This window comes from Hylobates moloch, unplaced genomic scaffold (genome assembly GCF_009828535.3).
Source record: "Hylobates moloch isolate HMO894 unplaced genomic scaffold, HMol_V3 SCAFFOLD_69, whole genome shotgun sequence".
Taxonomy (NCBI): domain Eukaryota; kingdom Metazoa; phylum Chordata; class Mammalia; order Primates; family Hylobatidae; genus Hylobates; species Hylobates moloch.
In genome coordinates, this window is record NW_026652344.1 from 270724 (window position 1) to 294287 (window position 23564).

Consider the following 23564-nt stretch of genomic DNA (forward strand, 5'->3'; position numbering starts at 1 on the left):
GAGTCCCCGGCTGGAGTGCAGTGGCGCAGCCTGGGGGGCCGGGGAAAACACCGCCTCAAAAAAAAAAAAAAAAAAAAAAAAAAAAAGTAAATTAGGGCTTTCTAGACTGTCTATTTTGGGTCTGGCTTTTGCAAGAAAGATGGCATCAAGCCCTCAACCTTGGACCATGTTCAAATAAAAGGCCTAGGTTCAAATCATTAGATGGGCAAATGAGTATGTATAGTTGTATATTTCAGGTTAAAATGAAAAATATAAGATTGAAATGAAAAATATATATTATTTTCTGTGGTTACCCACTTTAGGCTGTATTTTTGTTTAGATACAGTGGGAACTTTGCTAAATTCACCTTTTATGTAAATTGGAAATTTTACTTAGAAAGGCCTACTTTAGCACTACGTAGGGGGAAGAAAGCACCTTCTAGGCTGAATGCTACCCGGAGACCCTCCCTATGCACCTATGCTTCAAAATTGCCTCCAGCACCCACTGTCAAGCCTCCCATCCTATCGCCACCCTAGCATCTCACTTGCTATCTCCCTGTGGGTTTTCAATTTCTTGTTTGGAAAATTATTGGGTGAATTAATATCTTTTGAAAGAATTTGTGTCCACATTACAAAAGTTATTCCATAAATGATTTGATTTTTTGGTGGTGGTTTTAGTTGTGAAAAGTGGGAGTTCAAAAGTAAGAGAGTTCCTGTTGCCCCCACCTCTGCATCAGAATTTGGTATTACCATTTTTTAGATTTTAGCCACTCTAATATGTGTAGCATAGTATCTCGTGGCTTTAATTGATATTTCCCTACTTCAAATTACGTAGAACCTCTTTTTATAGGTTTATTTCCCAGCCCATCTTCTTTGGTCAAGTCACTATTCAGAACTTTTACTCATTTTTTGATCTGATTATTTTCCTGTTGAATATTAAGAATTTTTTTGTGTGTATTCTGGATACAAGTCATTTATCATATATATAATTTTTAGATATTTTCTTCTAGTCTGTGGCTGGTCTTTTCATTCTCTCAGCAGAATCTCTCCTAGCACAAAGTTTTAACTTTTAAAAAATTATTTATTATTTAAGTTAAAAATAGAGACAGGGTCTTGCTATGTGGCCTAGACTGGTCTTGAACTCTTGGGGTCAAGTGTTCCTCTCACCTCGGTCTCCCAAAGTGCGGGTATTATAGGCCTGAGCCACTGCACCCAGCCAATTTTTTTCTTTCTTGATGATATTTTACTGTTGTCTGTAAAAACTCATCACCAAAGCCAAGATCACACAGATTTTTACCTATATTTTTTCCTAGAACTTTTGTACCTTTGCTTTTTTTTTTTTTTTTTGAGATGGAGTCTCTCTCGGTTGCCCAGGCTGGAGTGCAGTGGCACAATCTCGGCTCACTGCAAGCTCCACCTCCCGGGTTCATGCCATTCTCCTGCCTCAGCCTCCCGAGTAGTTGGAACTACAGGCACCCGCCACCATGCCAGCTAATTTTTGTATTTTTAGTAGAGATGGGGTTTCACCTTGTTAGCCAGGATCTTCTGACGTCATGATCTGCCCGCCTCGGCCTCCCAAAGTGCTGGGATTACAGGCGTGAGCCGCCACGCCCGGCCTGTACTTTTGCTTTTTACATTGAGGTCTATCATCCATTTTGAATTAATTTATTTTTGTGTAAACAATAAAGTATAGGTTTTGGGTTTTTTTTGTTGTTGTTGCATATGGGCATCCAGTTATTTCAACACCATTTGTTAGAGCGTCCTTTAGCAATTGACTTTCTGTACACCTTTGTCAAAAATTAGTTGACTATATTTGTGTGGTTTTATTTCTGAGCTCTCTTTTGTTCTATTGATTTATAATCTGTTCCTTACCAATACTACACTGTCTTGATTAACATAGCATTATTAAAAATCTTGAAAAAGAGTCTTCTTTGTTCTTTTCAGAATGTTTTAGCTATTCTAGTACCTTTGCCTTTTTAATTTTAGACTCAGTTTGTCATTATCTACCAAAAAAAAAGATTTGCTAGAATTTTGATTAGGATTGCATTGTATCTGTAAATCAAACTGGGAAGAACTGACATCTGAACAGTGTTCAGTCTTCCAGTCCGGGAACACAGAATATATCTTCTTTTATTTAGATATGTGATTTCTTTTATCTGTATCTTGTAGTTTTCTGCATATAGATCCTGCACATATTTTGTTAGATTTAGACCTTAGTTCTTTTTGTTGTTGTTGTTGGGGGGGGGGGGGGGGGTGTGGTTGTAAATGGTTTTTTTTTTTTATTATCACAAAATCCAGTTGTTCTTTTCTGGTATATAGGATAGCAATTGACTTGTTGTTGTTTTGTTTTGTTTTGTTCTTTTGAAATGGAGTCTCGCTCTGTCACCAGGCTGGAGTGCAGTGGCGCAATCCTGGCTCACTGCAACCTCCACCTCCCGGGTTCAAGTGATTCTCCTGCCTCAGCCTCCAAGTAGCTAGGACTATAGGTGAACGCCACCACACCTGGCTATTTTTTTTGTATTTTTAGTAGAGACGGGGTTTCACCGTGTTAGCTAGGATAGTCTCGATCTCCTGACCTATGATCTGCCCACCTCAGCCTCCCAAAGTGCTGGGATTACAGGCATGAGCTACTGCACCCAGCCGGTTTTTTTTTTTTTTTTAAGAGGGAGTCTTGATCTGTTGCCCAGGTTGGAGTGCAGTGGTGCGATCTCAGCTCACCACAACCTCTACCTCCTGGGTTCAAACGCTTCTCCTGCCTCAGCCTCCTGAGTAGCTGGGACTATAGGGACGTGCCCCCATGCCCAGCTAATTTTTGTATTTTCAGGAGAGACGGGGTTTCACTATGTTGGCCAGGCTGGTCGCAAACTCCTGACCTTGTGATCTGCCCACCTCAGCCTCCCAAAGTGCTAGGATTACAGGCGTGAGCCACTGTGCCTGGCCACAATTGAATTTTGTATACCGACTTTGTATTCTTAAGACTTTGCTAAACCTGCATGTAAACCCGTTGGGGTTTTCTACATAGACAGTCATGTCATCTGCAAATAAAGGCAGTTTATTTCTACTTTTCCAATTTGTATGCCATTTATTTCTTTTTCATGTCTTTTTGCACTAGCTAGAACTTCCAGTACAGTATTAAATAGGACAGATGAGAAAAGACATCCTGGCCTTGTTCCTGATTTTATGAGGGAAATGTTCAAGTCTTTCATTATTAAGTATAATGTTTGTTGTTGTTTTCTGCACATATCCTTTATTAGGCAAAAGAAGTTCTATTCCTAGTTTGCTGAGAATTAGCACAAATAACTGTCATGGTTGTTGAATTTTATGTAATGCTTTTTCATCATCTGTTGATATGATCATATGGTTTTTCTCATTTAATTGATTAATATGATGAATTACATTGATTTACAAATGTTGAACCACCCTTGCATTCCTGGGATGAGCCCCACTTGATCATGATATATTATACTTTTATAGATTAATGGATTCAATTTGCTATATTTGTTAAGGGTTTTTGTGTCTGTATTCATGTGAGAAATTGGCCTATAGTTTTCTTGTAATGTCTCTGTCTAGTTTTGGTATTAGGGTAATGCTGGCATCATAGAATGAGTTGGGAAGTATTCCATCCTCTTCCATTTTTTGAAGAGATTTCGTAGAATTGGTATAATTTCTTCCTTAAGTATTAGAATTCACAAGTGCAGTCATATGGGTCTGGTGGTTTTTTGAAAGGTTTTAATTACTATTTCAAACAAATGTCATGCATTGTAAGATTATTCCTAATACAGCATACTCTCTTCTGACATGTGCAAAATATTTCTTCACAAATTCTCAAATGTGATGTTAACAATGTATCAAATATGTTTAGTTCAAGTATTATGACGTTCAAGCATGTAAGATAGTCTGTGTAAAACTGTGAATGTTGATTGGACTTCTGACTCCTCTCTGAGTTTAAAGACACCCTTCCCATCATACAGAAGAAAGCTTGCCATCTCTCTTGGGTTTGTAGGCATCCCTTCTTTGCCCAGAGCTCATGTATCCCCCAAATAGCATGCCCAATTCTTCATCACTTGCTTTCTGTAAGTCATGTTATCAGACCTTCATGGTAAGGATTTTAGCTTGCCAGGCTTCAGTCTGTGTGTAGTCATGGCTAGAGCAGTGTAGGTAGAAGGAGACTTTCTATCCTTGTATACTGTGAAAGTGGTTTTTTTTAATTGTTCTGGGTGTACCTGCTTGGAATGTTTCACTCCTTTTCCACACCTTTCCCATGACTAATGATATGCTGATAATTTTTTAGCATCACCAGGAAGCAGAATAGATGAAGTCTGTTCAGATGTTGAATCAGGGGACCAGTGTGCTGAGTTCAGCCTTACTTTTCCATGGTATCTCTGCTTCTGGCTTTACATCAGGATCCTTTCCAACTATTCTCTTGTAACCACCCAGGAATCCAAATTCAATCCCAAAGTTCATTATTAAATATGTCCAGTGACACAAATTTCAGAAAAGCTTGACTGAGTGCCTGACAGGATGCCCTTGCCCCTCCCTTTCTGGGCTGGACCTTATATGTGCTCAATACAAGCTTGCTTGCAAAATGAACAAAAGTAAATCAATCAGTAAAAACCAGCGAATTAGCAAAAAATCACCAAACTAACAACAACAACAACAACAAAAAACACATTAAATGGTAACACTTAATGCTGGTAAAATAAATAGTTGCATTCGAAATTGGTTCAAGATTTTCATGATAATCCCACTCTTAGTAATTTATCTTGAGGGACTAGTTTGACAGAAGAAAATACTGCACAAAGATGCTGATCGCAAAGTCTGTGGTGGTGACAAGGTGAGCGTTCACTGCACGCCATGTCCCTTGTGGACAGCAGTTTCCCTGGTCAGTGTGCATCCACTAGAATGGCAGCCCGCACAATGGCACAGCAGCACGGGGACCCGGGTGTGAAATGCTCAGCCCACATAATAGCACATGCACTGTGCTGGGAGCCTGGGGAATTAGAAATGTGTATTCAAATGTAATTTAGAAACTTGGAAATCATCTTAATCGTTAAATTATAGGTGATTTTTTTTTTCTTTTTTTTGAGACTTCCTCTGTCCACCCAGAGCACCCAGGCTAGTGTGCGGTAACAGAATCATGGCTCACTGCAGCCTCAACCTCCCAGGATCAACCAGTCCTCCCACCTCAGCCTCACAAGTAGCTGGAACTACAGGTGTGTGCCACCATGCCTGAGTTTTCTTTTTAAACCTTTTTAAAATGCTGTCATACGGTTAAAAGATGAAAGCATCAGGAGAACATGTCTTCCATTTTTGGAAAGGGGTAGTATCTCCTGAGTAAGTGGGACAAAAAGTCTTTTCTTTTAACTCATCACATTCAGCTCCACCTGTGCTGGTCTTCATATTCCATCTGTGTAGGTGGAGGGTTTCCAGGCAGTGTAAGCCCTAACCTGGATTGAAGTCCCTGAGGGGAAGGAGTCTGTGATGTCCTGCCTTGTGCTCTGTCCCCCATCCCCTTCCCTAGCAGGAGCTCACAGCAAGATGCTGAACACAGACTGGCCCGACTGGCAGAGAGTGATGCAGTATGTGGCCCAAATCTACAAGTACTTTGGGACGTAACCCCTGAGGGCCTGGAACAGCCACCACTGCCACCCACTGCAGTTTGTCCTGGAAGCACCTGATTACTGTCCACGGACCCTGCTCTGCCCCACCACCCAGCTAGATGGACTTCAAAGGCAGGCTCAATCCTAGTGGACCAACACCCAAATAAGAAACAGAGCGTACCTGTCTCAAATGCAAACGCAGCTGGAGTGTAAATTGGGGACGCTTTGCTCTTCTGTGGGACGCTTCTAAAGAGGGCAGCCTCCCTCCTTCCAGACCAAGACCCCACCCCCAGGCTTGTTTTGCTAATTACATTGGGTGAACGAGTACATCATCTGCACAGAGATTCAAACAAACAGCATCTCCAAATTAGTCTCTTTTTTTGCTAAAAATACCCTGGCTTTTGCCTTTATAAAAACTTTGCCCTTGGCTGAGTGTGGTAGCGCTCACACCTATGGTCTCAGCACTTTAGGAAGCCAAGGCAGGAGGACTGCTTGTGTCCAGGAGTTGGAGGCACAGTGAACTATGTATGATTGAGCCACTGCTCTCCAGCCTGGGTGACAGCAACAGAGTGAGACTACGTCTCTGAAAAAACAGCAACAACAACAACAAAACTTTGCTCTTGGGAACCTTGTGCTTTCTCTTATCAAAAAGACACACACAGAAACAAACATTTGCTTCAGGGCAACCTGGAAACACATGGGCCCTGCCTTTCGGGAAATATGAGAATTCAAGGTAACAACGTTAACACCTAGAACTTGATTACATTTTTAGCTCTCATAGTCCTTTATTTGATTCATTGTAGCAAAAGGAAAGCCTGTGATAATGCAAGGGAGCCCCTGGCTGCTTTGCTGGAGTCCCTGGGAGGCGCCCCACACCTCTGCCATCGTAGTCTGTGTGCTCCGGAGTGGCCGGCCTCTTTCATGCTAGGGAACCCACGGTCCTCGTTGCCCACGCCTTTGACCTCCGGTTCTTTAAGACTCCCATTCACACCCACACAGGCTTGTCCCCCACAGAACTTGACAGGAGGTCATGTTTGTGGGAATGGCCTGTGTCTGCTTTGCAGGGTTGAGCAGGCTGAGGGTGTGTGCCTCTGGGGACCCTGGGCTGACAGCAAATCCCAACAGTATTTTGGCTCTGGACTGTCTTGGGCTTCAGTGCTTTCCCAGGCCTCTTACATCAGCATGGGAAAAAGAAGCCCTTAGGGGTGGGCAGTGAAGGCCTGTTGTTAATTAACAAAAAGGAATGCAGCTGCCCCTGGCACCCTACTGGTTACCCCGAATGGCAGCAGAGCCCTCCCCAGAGCCACCCCAGTCCCTCAGAAGGGCTGGGTCCAGCCCAGGTGCCCATCTGGTGGCTCTGCAGTGTTCTTCTGGGCACATCAGTGTGCACTACACAGCGAGTGAGGGTGTGGCTCATACAGGTGGTTGAGGGAAATGGGTAATGCCCATCCCTTGCTGTTTTAAGTGCAAAATAGCCTGTTGGTGCTCCTCTGACAAAGGATCATCCTTCCAGTGAGTCACTGAGAATGACAGTGACTGCCATTACTACTCAAAGTACATCTCTGATTGCTGATCTGAGCCCCTTCAGAGCCAGGTTCTAGAGCAACCTTGTCCAACCCATGGCTCGCAGGCCACATGCAGCCCAGGGTGGCTTTGAATGTGGCCCAACACAAATACATAAACTTTTTTTTTTTTTTTTGAGACTGAGTTTTGCTGTTTCACCCAGGTTGGAGTGCAATGGCACGATCTCAGCTCACTGCAACCTCCGTCTCCTCGGTTCAAGTGATTCTCCTGCCTCAGCCTCCCAAGTAGCTGGAATTACAGCCATGTGTCACCATGCCTGGCTAATTTTTTGTATTTTTAGTAGAAATGGGGTTTCACAATGTTAGCCAGGCTCGTCTCGAACTCCTGACCTTAGGTGATTCACCCTCCTCGGCTTCCCAAAGTGCTGGGATTACAGGCATGAGCCACCGTGCCCGGCCTACAAATATGTAATCTTTTTGTGAGATTTGTTTGCGATTTCTTTTAGCTGATCAGCTATCATTAGTGTTAGTGTATATTATGTGTGGCCCAAGACAGTTCTTCCAGTGTGGCCCAGGGAAGCCAAAAGATTGGACACCCCAGGGGCTGCAGGTTCAGCCCCTTCCCATACCTGGAAAGGGCAGGAGCTCGGTCCCCTCCTCCAAGCCAGACCTTTGCAGAGGTGGCAGCTGGGCTCTGCAGGTCAGTGGATCCCTGAGTCTCAAGCCACCACTAACCTGGGGACAAGAGAGTCTGCCCTGGCTCTGTTAGTGTATCCCAGCTGCAGCTCTGTATCAGAATTTTCAGGGCACTGTTTTGAAAACTGGTTGCCCCAGTTGGTTGACTCAGAATGTCTGGAATGGGACCAGAGATGCAGTCTACATGTTTTGAAAGTTCTCTAGGCGACTCCAATGCACAGCTGGATGGAGAACCACTGAATGGGGCAGGAATCTCCCTGGTGGCCCCAGGGCAGGCAGCCTGTGGGAGCTCCTGAGCAACTGCTTGGTGATGGTCATTATATCACCCGCACCTTTGTTTTTAAGTGAAACTTGAGGCACAGTCAGAACCAATTCAACCGGAGAGTTATTACTTGTGCTGCTTCACGCAACTGTCTTTTGTTGACGTAACCGACGCATTTTTCTTTCTCCTTGTGCTTCTACTTTGCCTGCTATTGAAGTGGGGGAAAGTAATATCCCAAGTAGTTGTTGGTTGTTGGGTTTAAGCTGAAATTACTCCAGGGGTTTGTTTGGGGAGGCAGTTGTGGTTTTGGGATACCTGGAGTCAGTGTTTACTGTGATTGGCTCTGAGTGATTACATGTAAATGATCTAGAACCAGCTCTGCTCAAAGCAGTTTCTATGCTGGATGGTGTTGTGGTTTCCCTCCCTCCACACTGGAGCCATACCAGACCCTCTCCAGTGGGAGCCCAAGTTGCCGATTACTTTAGCCAAACTCACCCATTCTGGTCTCTATCCTGATCCCTTTAGGCTAACAAGAAGGAAAGAAACATCATATGAAAGAAAGGCCATGTGCAACTTATTTTTATAACTCAAGGAGGTTCCCTGACTACCATTTTACTTGCCAATAGACATGCATGTAGAAGAGAAATGGCATGTCCTGTCCATAGAAATAACACGTGGTGGCTGGGCATGGTGGCTTATGCTGTAATGGCAGCATTTTGGGAGGCCGAGGCAGGAGGACTGCTTCAGCCCAGGAGTTCAAGATCAGCCTGAGCAAAATGGCAAGACCCTATCTCTACAAGAAAATTTTTTAAAAAATTAGCCAGGCCAGCTGAGTGTGGTGGCTCACACCTATAATCCCAGCAGTTTGGGAGACCAACGTGGGTGGATCACCTGAGGTCAGAAGTTTGAGACCACCCAGGCCAACATGGCAAAACCCCGTCTCTACTAAAAGTACAAAAATTAGCCGGGTGTGGTGGCAGGGGCCTGAGCTACTCGGGAGGCTGAGGCAGGGAGAATCGCTTGAACCTGGGAGGTGGAGGTTGCAGTGAGCCGAGATTGTGCCATTGCACTCCAGCCTGGGTGACAGAATAAGACTCCGTCTCAAAATAAAAACAAAAAAGCCAGGCCCTGGTGGCACATGCCTGTAGTCCCAGCTACTTGGGAGGCTGAGATGGGAGGATTGCTTGAACCCAGGAGGTTCAGACTGCAGTGAGCTATGATTGCACCACTGCACTCCCACTTGGGTGACAGAGGGAGACCTGTATCAAATTTAAAAAAATGCAGGTGGTGTTTCAGGGCAGTGAGGCTGCCTGTCCTGAAATGTTCACTTCTTCCTCCCAGGGAAGCCACACTGTCCCAGCCTTTTTCTCCCTAGGGCCTCTGCATCTTCTCAGACAGCACAGGCTCGGATAAGGAATCATCACTTATCACCTAGCCAGGATAGCAGCCACAGCTCACTTCCCTCTTGGGCTGTCAGGTGACAAGAGAAGCTGTGTCCAGGAGATACCACGTCTCATTTGCCCAGCATCTGATCACGTGCAGCTGTCTTCAGCTGCTCAGTGGTTCATACATGCATATGTGAACACACACACACAAACACACATGCACACATGGGCATTTTATGGAGGGCCAATGACTTAGCACTTGGGATGATCTCTTCCGTATTTGCCACTGTTTGGGCCCCATTAGGGAGGTTCCCATCCTGTGGCCTGGACCACTATAAGAATGAAGCATCATCCATGGACATTTCAAGCCTGGGCTGTCTGAGCACACACACTTTACAGGTACCTGGCTTCAGGCCACTTAGTTGCACTGAAGCTCCAGGGCCTCTTCCTCCACCTCTGTAGCCTAGATTCCTCATATGGTGACGGAGAGAAAACACTCACCTTAGAAAGTGGTCGTATTAAATGAGGTGTCAGGTGAGAGGCTCCCAATGTGCCCCCTGAGGCATCTGATGTTGCACTGTCTGTGGCAGTGGTCTCTGCTGCCCGGGAGCCCACGGGGACTTGCCCACCCTGTGTCCCTTGGCCCACAGCTAGCTCTTCCTTCCCTGAGCCAGAAGGGCTTGGATTCTTAGGCTGTGCATTTACACCCTGCACTCTGAGCTCCTTGGAAGCAGAGCTGTGTATTTACTGGCTCAAAATGCTACAGCCTAATGTGTAACAGTTGCTAAATAGATAATTTTTGATTAATTAGTGGAAATATCCAGCTCCCACTCACCCTCATTCTGACTTGGAATTCTTCATTGAACTCCAGGAATAAACACCTCCGCATCCAGCCTGGTTTCAGAGCTGCAGTCAATCTTGTCAACAGTTGTTTCCAGCCTTTTCCAGATTGATGGTGAAAATCCCAGAATTGCAAACAAGAAACACCCATGGAGGGAAACTCAAAACCTGGCCATTCTAAGACCTTTGTCATTTTTCCTTCTTTCTTTGCTAATATCACTTGTGGTGTCATGAATGGACACAATTTCCAAGCAGAATCTCTGAACCTTCCAAACTCATTAAATTGATACATTGTAACTTGACTCACCTGCCCTACTAAAACCTTACCAAGATTTTTCTAGATTCTGAAAAATATGCTATAAAAAGATTTGGCCTGGACATCTTGCAGGCCAAAGGGCCGGTCCCGTCACCCCTCCCATATGTCCATCTGGGTTACTATTTATATCACCCTTTAAACCAGATCATTACCCTCATATCAGAAAAATAGCAAAACAGAAAATGGAACATGGGAAAAGTTAGCTGCAGCTTGCTTTTACTGCTGCGTGTGACCTCAGAAGGCCTGGCCACCGTTTGAAAAGTCTAATCCTAGGCAACACATCTGGCTGGAGAAGGAACCTTGACCACAGCAGAGTCTTCGATCTTCTCGGGCAGGAGGACTTCACTGTGCTCTTCTGATAGCTAGGAACAGACACCCAGGCGGGCTGCCCGGAATCACAGGGACAGACATGCAGCTCATGGCAAGGAGGAAAATGAGCCATACTGAGTCCTGGGAAGGCATTTCGAACTCACATTTTACTCCCACACATTTGACCACCTATAGTTGGAAGAAAAAACAAGGTTAATTCAAAAAAAATTCTTTGAGACAATCTCACTCCGTTGCCCATGCTGGAGTGTGGTGGCGTAATCCTAGCACACTAGAACCTTGAATTCCTGGGATCAAGGGATCCTCCCACCTCAGCCTCCCAAGTAGCTAGGACTACAGATGCATGCCATCACACCCAGCTGACTTTTTATGTTTTTACTTTTTGTAGAGAGAGGGCTCTTGCTTTGTTGCCCAGGCTGGCCTCAAACTTTTGGCCCCAAATGGTCCTCCCATCCCAGTCTCCCAAAGTGCTGAGATTACAAGTGTGAGCCACTGCGCCCAGCTGTTAAAAAACAGGATGTGTCTATTGTCACCTGCCATTGCAGCCAATAGTCATGTGCCCCAGAGCAAGCACGAATCATGTAGCTGGTCCCGTCTACAGCCTCAGCTCCTGTGGGTCACCCATTGTGTGAGTGTCCCGTGACATTGAGTGCAGTTTCAGCATTTAAAGCTTTCTTTGCTTGCTTGTTTGTTTGGACACAGTATGGGCCTTAACTGCAAGTGAACTGTTTCATCTAATGCTCAGCCCATCCCTGGAGGAAAACTTGGCTGTGTTGGGGCCATTTGAGAGGATTTTTAGATGTTGCAGATGGTAGCTTGATGGCAACTGACACAGGAGAATTTCCAACTTGTGCACTGACTTCAGATCCTAACTTCTTAGGCAACTCTCCTCAAAGTTCAGGTCTTTTGGGGCAACCCTCGTTTCGTGACTGTCTCGGGCTGGGTCATGACTGCTCACTGTCATTGTATTCACTTTCTGTGGCTGTTGTAACAAATTATCACAAACTGAGTGGCTTAAAACAACAGGAACTTGGTATCTCACAGTCCTGGGGTTCAAAAGTGCAGCATAGCCTCACTGCGTTAAAATCAAGGTGTCACAGTGCTGCTTCCTTCCTGGAGCTCTAGAAGAGAATCCGCCTTCTCGCCATTCCCAGCCTCCAGGGGCTGCCTGCATTCCTTAGCTTGTGGCCCCTTCCTGCATCTTCAAAGCCAGCAGCGTTGCCTCTGTGGCTGTTCCAGTCACATCTCCCCTGGTTCTCTGCTGCTGGGAAAGGCGCTCTGATTTTAAGGACTCATGTAAGTAGATTGGGCCTATCTGGAGAATCCAGGCTGTTCTCTCTATTGCAAGGTCTCTAACCTTAATCACATCTGCAGAGTCCCTTCTGCCATGTAAGCTAACACATTTACAGGTTCCAGGGACTCAGGAGTGGACATCTCTGGGGACCATTATTCTGCCTGCCATAGTCATCTCTTCTTTCTTTCTCCGCCCATTCACAATCCATGGAATCTTTCTGTATTTTCTAGTTATAGTTACAAGCGGTGTTAGTCAAGGTTCTCCAGAGAAACAGACCCAATAGGAGATAGGTAGGTGATAGATAGACAGACAGGTGGACAGATAGGGAATGAGATTTATTATACAGAACTGCCTCATGTGACTATGGAGGCTGAGAAGTCCCACAATCTGCTGTGTCCAAGTGGAGACCCAGGAAGGCCAGTCGTGGTGTTCAAAGGCCTAAAGAATTCAATCTTCCTCCACCTTTTGGTTATATTCAAGCCCCAGTGGATTGGGTGATGCCCACTGACGTCAGGGAAGGTATCTGCTTGATTCAGTTCACCAACCCAAATACTAATCTCTTCCAGAAACACCCTCACAGCCACCCCAGAAACAATGTCTAACCAGCTATGTGGACATCCCTTGGCCCAGTGAAGTTGACACATAAAGTTAACCATCACACAAGCTGAAGAATCAGGTCGGCCTGAAGCTGAAGAATCAGATCAGCCTGCGTTAGGTCTCCCCATCCTGCTCGAGCAGGCACTGATTTTCACATGGGATCACCTCACGGGTCACTAACCAATTAGCGGTCGGCTGCCCTGGCTGTCAGCTGTGGTGGGGGGGTCACATGGCACTGACTATGGCTGCCTGCTTAAGAACAGGCGAAGACTCTTGCAGCCCAGAGCTGTCTCCCTCCAAAGGCACTGGTAAGCGGGATGGGCTGCAGGCTGATATGTGTCCTGGGATGGGAATCAGGCTTCTCCCAAACAAGTCAGCCTTACTGGGGACTGCAGCTTTGTGCTACTGCAGCTGGAAGCCCAGCAGGACCGTGGGTCTGAGCCAGCCCCTGAGTTGAAGTGTAGCAGGACAAGCCGCAGACAAAACCCCTCAGACACCGAGTTAAAGAAGGAAGGGCTTTATTCGGCCAGGAGCCGAATAAAGACGTTTCCAACAACCGAGCTCCTGAGTGAGCAATTCCTGTCCCTTTTAGGGGCTCACAACTCTAAGGGGGTCCACGTGAGAGGGTCGTGATCAATTGAGCAAGCAGGGGGTACATGACTGGGGGCTGTATGCTCCTGCACCGGTAATTAGAACGGAACAGAACAGGACAGGGGTTTTCACAGTGCTTTTCTATACAGTGTCTGTAATCTACAGATAACCGATTACGTCAGGGGTCGATCTTTAATTACCAGGCCTAGGGTATGGTGCCGGGCTGTCTGCCTGTGGATTTCATTTCTGCCTTTTAGTTTTTACTTCTTCTTTCTTTGGAGGCAGAAATTGGGCATAAGACAATATGAGGGGTGGTCTCCTCCCTTCGAAGGGGTTGCGGCACCAGTGAATTAGGTCATTGCTAGACCATTTTATAGACCAGGAAACTGAGGCAAAGACAGGCTCAATAATTTGCCTAAAGCAGCTCAGCTTGGAGAAGGCAAAGCAAGGATTTAAACCCAAGTGATCTGGCACCAAAGCCTGCACTCCTAGCCACTGCTCAATGCCTCACCATCGGCCACTTGTCCTGGAGAAGGAAGAGCACTTGCTGTAATCTCTTACTTGAAAAACAAGGCTGGGCACAGTGGCTTCCCAGCTCTTTGGGAGGCCAACACGGGAGGATGGCTTGAGCAGGAGTTCAAGACCAGCCTGGGCAACGAAAAGAGACTGCATCTCCACAAAAAACTAAAAATGAGCCGGTCGTGGTGGCGCCTGTGGTCCCAGCTACTTGGGAGTCCGAGGCGGGAGAATCACTTGAACCCGGGAGGTAGAGGCTGCAGTGAGCTCTGATTGTGCCACTGCGTCCCTGCCTGGGCAACAGAGCCAGACACGGTACGCCGGTGTCCTCTTGAAGAGGGGGCTGGGCGGGGACAGCGGTACCCGCGGAGTCCCGAGGGGCACGTTCCCTCAGGGCTTCCAAGGGGCGCCCGGAAGGCGCCAGGCTGAGCCGGCGCGGCCAAATCCCCTCAGGGCTGCGGCTGCCCATCCTGGGACCGCGCCCTTGCACCTCATGGATGGTGCGGGCCGGGCTGGGGTCTGACGCCCGAGGACCCCTTTCCCCCCCCACTCCCCCACCCCCGGCCCAGCCCTGCCCTCGCAGGCACTGGAGGGCGCCCTTAGGCGGGGCTCCGGGCTAGGGAACAGGGATGCCCGGCGACCTCGCGCTCCCGGGGCGGGACTCCAGCAGCAGGGACCTCCCCACGCTGTGGCTCCGCGCCGGTGACCCGGGATCTGCCGAAGGGCTCCTGCCCCTGCCCAGCCTGGCCCGTGCTGGCTGCATCGGGGGCTCCATTCAGCAGACGACCGCTCCGGGCCTGGCAAGGGCAGGGGCCTGCAGTCATCGCCTACTCGGCCCGTTGGCCCTGCCACAGGAAGCCGCCCCAAACTTCGCCTGAACAGGCGAGTGCTCGGGCTCGGTCCCAGCCCCGCCTCCCGCCACTGTCCTTCCCTCCCTCCCTCTCTCCCGAGCCTGCACTGGGCCCGGGCTGTCCTCCGTATCCTTGTGGGTGATTGTCCATCCAGGGGGCCGTCGCGAGGCACCTTAGACTGGGCGGCTTAGAAACGACGTTACTGTCTTGTGGTCCTGGGAGTCTGCTCTCGGGGTGGCAGCGTGGTCGGGCTCTGGAAAAGGCCTTCTTCCCGGTTGCCCAAGGCCACCTTCTTGCTGTGTCCTCACTTGGGGGACAGAGCGAGCTGCTCCTGGCCTCCTCTTACAGGGGCAGGAATCCTTCCATCCTCATGACCTGATCACCTCCCCAAGGCCGCAGCTCCTTATACCATCACCTTGGTTCGGGTTTCAGCAGAGGAATTTGGAGAGGGGGACACAAATATTCAGTGCATTGCCCTGGGCTTATATCTTCTTTTGCCTCTTCTGGCCACTTAAAAGTCGGAGTCTTAAACCTTTCCTCCGGTACGGGCCTAGTTTGTAGGCTGAGTACAGTCACCACATACAACACAGGATGCCCAATTAAATTTGGATTTCAGATAAACAATGAATAATTTCTTTTTGTTTGTTTTTTTGAGACAGAGCCTCGCTCTGCCACCCAGGCTGGAGTGCAGTAGCATGAGGTCGGTTCACCGCAACCTCTGCCTCCCTCATTCAAGCAATTCTCCTGACTCAGTCTGTCCAGTAGCTGGGATTACAGGCATGCGCCACCACGCCCATTTTATTTTTGTATTTGTAGTAGATATGGGGTTTCACCATGTTGGCCAGGCTGGTCTCAAACTCCTGACCTCGTGAAACACCCGCCTCGGCCTCCCAAAGTGCTGGGATTCAGGTGTGAGCCGCCGCGCCTGGCCAACAGTGAATAATTTCTTAGCATAAGTACACCTCCTGCAATATTTGGGACAGACTCAGGAATTATTGGTTGTTTATCTGAATTTCAGATTTTGCTGGCAGCCGTGTAAGAGCCTCGGGGCAGGCAGGTCACACTGTGTGACTGGGGACAGCCAGAGGCCCAGGCAGGAGGAGCAAATAGTGAAGCCTGAGTGAACCACCCAGGCAGGTCCTGAGCCCCCCCACCAACATCCGGTTTCTGTCCCTTCTCAGTCTCCAGGAGGAGGTTTATTTTCTCCTCTGCATCCTGGGCAGCTGTCCAGTGCCCAGCCTGACTGCTGGTAGCCCTAAGCAGATACATTCCAGATGCAGCGTGGCCTCCTCGTTGCCACCTCTTGGGGAAGGAAACTGTGATGGGCTCCCTGCCTTCCTACAACCATGGCGCCCACTGGAGGTGTCTTGTTCTAAAGCCCAGTGGCCTATTCCAGGCCCTGGTAGGAACCAATTTGGATTATTTGACCTGAATTTTCCAGCCAAAGCCTTCAGAAGGTGCCCATCCAATCCCACTGCAACCTGTTGAGTCATCCCTGCGTCTGTCCTCTACCTACCAGCTTCTACTCACCTTTCAGGACTACCTAAAACAAGACTGCTTTAGAGAAGCACCTCTCCATTCCCCCCACCCCAATTAAACTGGGCTCCCTGAAAAAAATGTGGCCTTAATTTTTCCTTCAGGGCCATCATCACATGTTTAACTCTCCAGCTGTGGGTGTCATTTTGGGGTGAATGTCTGTTTGCCACCCTCAACCAGGGACTACAAGCTGTGCCAGGGCAGGGACCTGTGTCTTTGGTCCCCTAGTGTGTCCTGGCACCACCTCCTCAGCAGGAAATGGGTGCGTGGAAGCCCAGTGGCAGGCATGTTGCAAGGGTTGAGCCTCCCGAGGTCAGGAGACAGCCACCAGGTACTGCAGTGGAGGTGCCCAGCGGGCGGGAAGGGAAGGGAGGCCAGGTGGGATGCCAGGTGGGGCAGAGGAGGCTCCAGTGGCCAGCTGGGTCTACAGGATGGAAAAGACCCACTTTTTCCAGCCACCTTTTATAAAAAATAATTAAAAAAAAAAAAACCTTTGTTCATGAAGAAATTGGGTGAATGTGTCTAGACAAGGCTGGATGTAATACAGACCCAGAGATAGTTTCAATTAGTGTCAGCATGAAATCCTGTAAGCCAGAGTTTTAAACCTTTTCCCTAGACCAACGTACCCCAGTGGCACCCTAGGCGGTCTCAGAACACAGTTTGAAGCTGTGTACTACAATAATTTTTTGAAATCTTTTATTTTGAAGCCTTATAAATGCTTCAGAGTTTTCAGAAACTCACATACTGAATGTTTTCATTATAAATGGGAGCTAAATAGTATGTACACATGGACATGCAGAGTGGAATAATAGACATGGGAGACACAGAAGAGTGCGAAGGTAGAAGGGAGAGTGAGGCATGAGAAGTTACTTAATGGGTACAATGTACACTATTCAGGTGATGGTTATACCAAAAGCCCAGACTTCACCACTGTTCAATATACCTGTGGAACAAAACTGCACTTGTACCCCCTGAATTTATATAAAATAAATAGTTTCTGTTCCCCTCATGACATAACAGTGATTGTTTCATATAAAAATGACTACTTTCAGGCCACGCACAGTGGTTCACGCCTGTAATCCCAGCACTTTGGGAGGCAGAGGCCGGTAGATCACAAGGTCAAGAGATTGAGACCATCCTGTCCAACATAGTGAAACCCCGTCTCTACTAAAAATACAAAAATTAGCTGGGTGTGGTGGCACGCGCCTTTAGTCCTAGCTGCTCAGGAGGCTGAGGCAGGAGAATCACTTGAACCCGGGAGGTGGAGGTTGCAGTGAGCCGAGATCATGCCACTGCACTCCAGCCTGGTGATAGAGTGAGACTCTCAAAAAAAAAAAAAAAAAAAAAAAGACAACTTTCCCCACCACAAATTTTTACATAAAAATGACATGCCAGAAAGGTGCATCACCGCACCGTGCAGGTATTTGTGACAGGCCTCATCCCTTGGAGGCTGTGAGCCCAGCTGGAGAAGCACAGCAGGGGGCCAACAGGATGACTCACAGATTGCACAACTCCAGGCATCTGGGAGCTCCCTGCTGATGGTCTTCTCAGAGCCACTTTCAACAGGTCTTCTATAAAAATTCTCTCGCTCTGGAATTGTTTGTATATGGCGATATAGGAAACCGATGTTTGAGTCCAAGAACATGTGCCAGCCTTCCGGCCTTCCGATCATTCCAGGATGAGTCAGTGAGCCAGTGGGGCACCCATGTGAGTTTTATCATCCATCTCCCCAGGCCATGGAGGATTTCTCCCCTGCTTCAGACAGTCGTAGACAATGGAAACCTGTTTCCCAGCAGAAAGCAGACAAGCTGAGCCTGGAGATTTGGCAAATCTCAATCAGAACTGACTCCAAGCATCTTCTAGGTCTCGCTTACAATTTAAAGCAACAGGCGACTTTTCCTCAACTGGAAGGTCTCAGCCTGTTCTGCAGCAGCAGGGATGCTATGGGATCTCTGCTGCTAACAAAGCACTACTGCAAATGGCTTCTGGAGATATTATCCGTCTTGATGGTTGCTGTCATTATCTCCTTTGAAAGTGAAATTTACCTGACACACAACCAGAAACTAGAATATCCGTTTTCTGTAACTGTGCAAATGTTGCTTTAAAGTGACAGTTGATGCTAAAATACATGTTCAGTACAGAAAATACCAAAGGCACAAAGAAAATAAAAATGTCCTGTCATCACACCAAAAATGGGTAATGAAAATTAACTTATTTTTTGGTAGTTTATCAGCTCACGTCAGTATCAGTTAGAATTAGGTTAAGTGGCAAGGGATAGGGTCCTGAAAAACAGTGCTTTAAGGTAAGAAACTTCCTCCCTTCTCATTAAAAAAAAGAAGTCCAGAGGTAAAACCTCCAAAGCTAGCATGCTGAATTCACAAAATTATTAGGGATCCAGGCACCTTTTAGCTCTCACATCCTTAAGGGAGTGGCATTTATCCTCATAAATAAAAATGGCTACCAGAGTTCCAGTTATCACAACTTTATCCCAGGTGACAGGATAAAGTTTATGTCTTCCTAGAAGACTCATGTGACACTTTCTGTTATATTTCATTAGTCCCATGGCTACACCTAGCTTCAAGGAAGGGTGGGAAATCTAACTGGAGTTCTGTTACAAAAAGGAAGGATGACTTGTGTAGGGAATTAGAAGTCTGTGACAATTTATACACTTTTTCATCTTAAAGTTTAACTCTGAATAGATTCAAACATTTATTTTTACTTGACTCAAAAATAAAAAATTATGAAAAAATATACAGTGAAAGACCCTGCCACTCAGTCTTCCCTTCCCTTCCCAGATGCATACACACTGGTAACTACTGTTATCAGTATTTTGTGTATCCTTCCAGAGTTTCTTAGGCACATACAGGCAAATGTGAGTAGCATCATATCCTCTTATTTTTAACCCCAAAGTTAGCATGCTATGCATTTTATTCTGCACCTGGCCTTTTGTTTTTGTTTGGGTTTTTTTCTTTTCACTTAGCAACGTGTCTTGGAGACGTTTGCCTATCAATACATAGAAAGCATCCAGATTCTTTTTTTCTGCTGCATGGTATTCTATTATATGGGTGTAGCATCAGTTATCTAGTCGCCTATGATTAGGGTAGCCATAAAACCAACCATCCAGATTGGGACATTTTCAAGAGTGAACAGGGCTCTATTATTAATTATACTGGGGCAAAGGTGTAAACCAGGGCTGTCCCAAGCAAACTGGGATGTAGGGTCACCCCATAGATGATGAAGATAGGGACTGTTTCCAGTCTTTTGCTCTTATGACAATGCTGTCATTAATGTGCATATGTATATGTTCATGTGTGTAAGTTTCAAACATATACTTGCTGGGTCAAAGAGTTTATGCTTCTGACAGAACATGCCAAATTGCTCCTGTGGGAATTGGATTAACTTGTTCTCCCATGAGCATCATAGGAGAGTGTCTCTTTAACCACAGCTTGGCCCATAGAGTGTGCTATCAGACATTTGGATTTTTGCTGGTCTAATAGGTGAGAAGTGGTGTCTGAATTTAGTTTTCATTTGCATTTGGTTATAAATGAGACTGAATATGTTTTAAAATTCTATTTGTGTTCCTTTTTCTGTGAACTGCCTTTTCATATTCATTGCCCATATTTCTTTCTTTCTTTTTTTTTTTTTTTTTGAGATGGGGTCCGGCTCTGTCACCCAGGCTGGAGTGCAGTGGTGTGATCTCGGCTCACTGCAACCTCTGCCTCCCAGGTTCAAGCGATTCTCATGCCTCAGCCTCCCGAGTAGCTGGGATTACAGGCACCTGCCACCACACATGGCTAATTTTTTTTTTTTTTTTGTATTTTTAGTAGAGATGGGGTTTCACCATGTTGGCCAGGCTGGTCTCGAACTCCTGACCTCAGGTGATCTGCCCGACTCAGCCTCCCAAAGTGCTGGGATTACAGGCGTGAGCCACCACACCCTGCCATTGCCTCTCTCTCTCTCTCTCTCTCTCTATATATATATATATATTTTTTTTTTTTTTTTCTTTTGAGATGGAGTCTCGCTCTGTCACCCAGGATGGAGTGCAGTGGCGCGATCTTGGCTCACTGCAACTTCCACCTCCCGGGTTCACACCATTCTCCTGCCTCAACCTCCCAAGTAGCAGGGACTACAGACGCCCACCACCATGCCCAACTAATTTTTTTGTATTTTTAGTAGTGACGGGCTTTCACCGTATTAGCCAGGATGGTCTCAATCTCCTGACCTCGTGATCCACCCGCCTCGGCCTCCCAAAGTGCTGGGATTACAGGCATGAGCCACCGCGCCCGGTCCCATTGCCCATATTTCTTAGTGAGTGTTTGGAAACCTCATCTTGGAGCTTTTAGTACATTGGAGAGATGATGTCTGTGATTTGAGGTGCAAATAGCTTCCCCAGTGATTGTCTTTGTTTTTGCTTATGATGATTTGTTTTTGCCATGCAGAAAATTTTTTAAATTTTTGTCTCTTTTTTTGCAGCTTTTTTTTTTTTGTTGTTGTTGTTATTGTTTTGTTTTGTTTTGTTTTAAGACAGAGTTTTGCTTTCGTTGCCCAGGCTGGAGTGCAATGGCATGATGTTGGCTCACTGCAACCTTTGCCTCCCAGGTTCGAGCCATTCTCCTGCCTTAGCCTCCAGAGTAGCTGGGATTACAGGCACCCACCACCACACCCAGCTAATGTTTATATTTTTAGTAGAGGCAAGTTTTCGCCATGTTGGCCAGGCTGGTCTCGATCTCCTGACATCAGGTGATCCACCCGCCTTGGCCCCGCAAAGTGCCGGGATGACAGGCATGAGCTACTGTGCCCAGCCCTTTTGCGGCTTTGGATAAGTCAAAGCTAGAAAGCCCTTCCCCATTCCAAGGTTATAAAGGTGTGCTCCTTTATAACCTTCTACAACTTTCATTCTTCCAGAACTTTCTTCTAGAACTTTCATTGTTTTCTTTTAGAACTTTCTTGTTTTGTCTTAAATCTTTGATGCATTTGGGATTTATCTTGATGTACATGGTGGGGTATGAATTTATATACATTTTAAATAAGTATATTTACTTTTCCCATAGTAATACAAGCTTATTGTTAAAAAGTTAAGCAGTATTCTTTGGGAGGCCGAGGCGGGCAGATCACGAGGTCAGGAGATCGAGACCATCCTGGCTAACATGGTGAAACCCTGTCTCTACTAAAAATACAAAAAAAAAAAAAATAGCCTGGCGTGGTGGTGGATGCCTGTAGTCCCAGCTACTCGGGAGGCTGAGGCAGGAGAATGGCGTTAACCCAGGAGGCGGAGCTTGCAGTCAGCCGAGATTGAGCCTACTTTTAAAATATATATAGAAATGGGGGTCTCAAACTCCTGGCCTCAAGCGATCCTGCTACCTCAGCCTCCCAAAGTACTGGGATTACAGGCAGGAGCCACCAAGTCCAGCCTGAAAGTTTCCTTTTATATGTATCTCCCTATTTATAAATAGTAATCTAACACTGTTGTATGTTAACTTCATTAATTTTAAGCATGCTTCATTGTTACGTTGCATGAGAGGTCTTCCCTTCAAATAGAGGTGAAGTAATAAATGTTAGTGAACTCTGTGTCAGTATTTCTATGCAGTTAGTACTAGGATTTGACTGTTCTCTTTTTGCATATTTGAATAATTAACCTGAGTTGGTAATTGTGACCTCCTTTGCAAAAGTGTAAAAACCAGACAGCACTTTGGGAGGCCGAGGCGAGTGGATCACGAGGTCAGGAGTTCAAGGCCAGCCTGGCCCAGATGGTGAAACCCCGTCTCTACTAAAAAAAAAAAAAACAAAAAAATTAGCCGAGCGCGGTGGTGCATGCCTGTAATCCCACCTACTCGGGAGATGGAGGCAGAGAATTGCCTAAACCCAGGAGGCGGAGTTTGCAATGAGCCAAGATCTTGCCGCTGCACTCCAGCCTGGGCGACAGAGCAAGACTCCATCTCAAAAAAAAAAAAAAAAAAAACAACCGATTTAGGGGTAAGGCATGGGATGAGAGGAATTCCTTATTTTTTTCTCCAAAGCAATTTTTTCTACTTATACAAACTTATTGTTTAAAATAGCTGGTTGCATTTGCCTCTGAATAAATAATGAAAAAAAAAATTAAAAAATAAAAAAATAAATAAAAAGTTTTATTTACTTCCACGCTTTCAGCCTCGCATTTCTGAGCAGCCCCAAGATTCCTCTGCAGATGCTCTACAGGCTCCTATGTGTCAGGCACCCTGCCAGTTGCTGGAGATAGAACAGTAAGTGAGACAAATGGGGTTGTGCCCTTTTGCGCTCTGGTAGGGGACGCAGACAAGAAACAGCCGAATACACAAGATGACAGGTGTTGATAAGCACTAGGAAGACAAGCAGAGCAAGGCGAGGAAATAAGAGCCAGGGAGAGGGGTGCTATTCTAGGGAGGATGGTCAGAGAAAGTCCCTGAGTGGGTGACACGATGTGAGCAGATACCTGAAAGGTATGCAGGGGAACCATGTGACAAGCTGGGGAGAGCTTGATGGGTGGGCACAGTATGTCCAAAGGCCCTGTGGCAGGGACATACTGGTTCACTGGAGAGGGTCAGGGTGTGGGGGGCAGCAGAAGGCCAGTGTGAGCAGCAGAATGGGCAAGGCAGCTGCTAGGGAGTGGCTCATGAGAGATGGGTAGGGCAGAACCTCCCTGGCTTTATCTGAGGAATGGCAAAGTTCTGAGCAGGACCTAATTTACATTTCTAAACAATTTTTTTTTTTGGGATGCCGAGGTGGGAGGATCGCTTGAGCTCAAGAGTTTGAGACCAGCCTAGGCAAGATAGTGAGACCCCATCTTTACAAAAAAATTTTAAAAATCAGCTCGGCATGGTAGTGTGTACCTGTGGTCTCAGCTACTCAGGAGGTCAAGGCAGGAGGACTACTTGAGCCTAGGCGTTCGAAGCTACAGTGAGCCATGATTGCATCACTGCACTCCGGCTTTGGCAGCAGAGCAAGACCCTGTCTCAAAAAATAAAATAAAAATTTTAAAATAAGCAATCTCTTTGGTAGCCATGCAGAGAAGTCATTGTAGAGGCACAAGAGTTTAAAATAATAGACTGGGCATGGTGGCTCACGCCTGTAATCCCAGCACTTTGGGAGGCCGAGGCAGGCAGATCACCTGAGGTCAGGAGTTTGAGACCAGCCTGGCCAACATTGTGAAACCCCATCTCTACTAAAAATACAAAAAATTAGGCCGGGTGCAGTGGCTCATGCCTGTAATCCCAGCACTTTGGGAGGCCGAGGCAGG

General features: G+C 46.6%; 1 pseudogene; it reads left to right on the top strand.

Moving 5' to 3' along the window:
* LOC131382574 (cytospin-B-like) overlaps window positions 1-23564 on the top strand; it is a 109303-nt pseudogene that overhangs the window by 84202 nt on the left and 1537 nt on the right.